This window comes from Heteronotia binoei, chromosome 4 (assembly GCF_032191835.1).
Source record: "Heteronotia binoei isolate CCM8104 ecotype False Entrance Well chromosome 4, APGP_CSIRO_Hbin_v1, whole genome shotgun sequence".
NCBI lineage: Eukaryota > Metazoa > Chordata > Lepidosauria > Squamata > Gekkonidae > Heteronotia > Heteronotia binoei.
The window spans coordinates 154,626,210-154,627,871 of record NC_083226.1 but is presented as its reverse complement, the minus strand read 5'-3'; positions in this window follow the sequence as shown (position 1 = coordinate 154,627,871).

The window sequence follows — 1,662 nt, the reverse complement described above, 5'->3', positions numbered from 1 at the left end:
ATACTTCAGCGTTTAGTTTCCTGTACGGCCAAAGAAGTTCAACATTTTTGCTACACAATCATTGTGGTTAAAGAATATTTCAAACCGCTTACTGCAGATGAGTCTTATTTTGCTGCCTGGATCAGTCGCTGCTTCATGTGCTGTCATTTCCCTCTCTCGTCCCTTTACACTTGTGAAACATGGAAGTGATATTTACACTTGTGAAACATGGAAGCCTGGATCAGTCGCTGCTTCATGTGCTGTCATTTCCCTCTCTCTCCCCTTTACACTTGTGAAACATGGAAGTGAAACATGCGTTATTTTGTGCTTGCATGCTGAAGTGTAGGATAGCCCTCAGCAACTCAACACCCTCCGAATATATACAATGCACATCACGTGTGCTCGTGTATTCATGGAAATCACAACATCATCCACAGTTTTGCTGTGACTTATGTTTCCACATAACTTAACAAAACAAACTACACTCAGTCTAAGACCTTTTGCAGCCCTTGGCATGCAGCTTCAGCTGGTCCCCTTGGAAACTGGGCTCCCCCCCCTTCTGCTTCTGACCTTGAAAAATCAAAATGGCAGCTCTGTTGGCATGGCAGGTCTTTTACCTACCACTGGCTCCAGGAAATGCCCCCTTTTGCCACTTGCCATCATTTGGATCCATTTCTGGATAGGAACAGGGCTTTTTTTTTTTTTTTTTTTAGCAGAAATGCAGTCCTGGCTGGCTTGGTATCAGGGGTTGTGGCCTAATATGAAATGAGATCCTGCTGGGCTTTTCCTACAAAAATGCCCTGTGAAACAATGGTGGTGTCAGGGTGTGTGGCCTAATATGGAAATGAATTCCTGCTGAGCCGTCTCTACAAAAAAAGCCCTAGATAAGATGATGTTAAAACCCCCCTCACAGAACTGTACTTCCCAGGAGCCTGATAGTGTGAAAGAGTGACTGTTAATCCTGATGAAGTTAATAATATAGGTTGAAAGTAGGGTTGCCAAATCCAATTCAAGAAATATCTGGGGACTTTGGGGGTGGAGCCAGGAGACTTTGGGGGTGGAGCCAGGAGACATTGGGGCAGAGCCAGAAACAAGGGTGTGACAAGCAGAATTGAACTCCAAGGGAGTTCTGGCCATCACATTTAAAGGGACAGCACACCTTTTAAAATGTCTTCCTTCCATAGAAAATAATGAAAGATAGGGGCACCTTCTTTTGGGGCTCGTAGAATTGGACCTCCTGGTCCAATCCTTTTGAAACTTGGGGGGTATTTTGGGGAGAGGCACTACATGCTATACTGAAAATTTGGCACCTCTACCTCAAAAAACAGCCCCCCCAGAGCCCCCGATACCCGCAGATCAATTCCCCATCATTCCCTATGGGAATTGTTCATGGAGGTGCATAATGGCTGTGGAGGTGGGGCTTCCCCCGCCGGCCGGCTGGCTGGGGGAGGGGGGAAGCCTGTAAAGCCGGGGGATCCCCCGCTGGGACCTGGGGATTGGGAAGCCTAGTTGAAAGTAATACCTTTTAATTCTATTAAGGAATCATTTTTCTACTGACACAGCTACTTTTGGACTCATAGCATTGCCAGTCAACTTGGGCTTCAGAAATCCATGGAGATTTTGGTAGTATTGTCCAGGAGAGTGAAATCTGTGGAGAGAAACTAGGGTTGCCAAGCTCCAGGT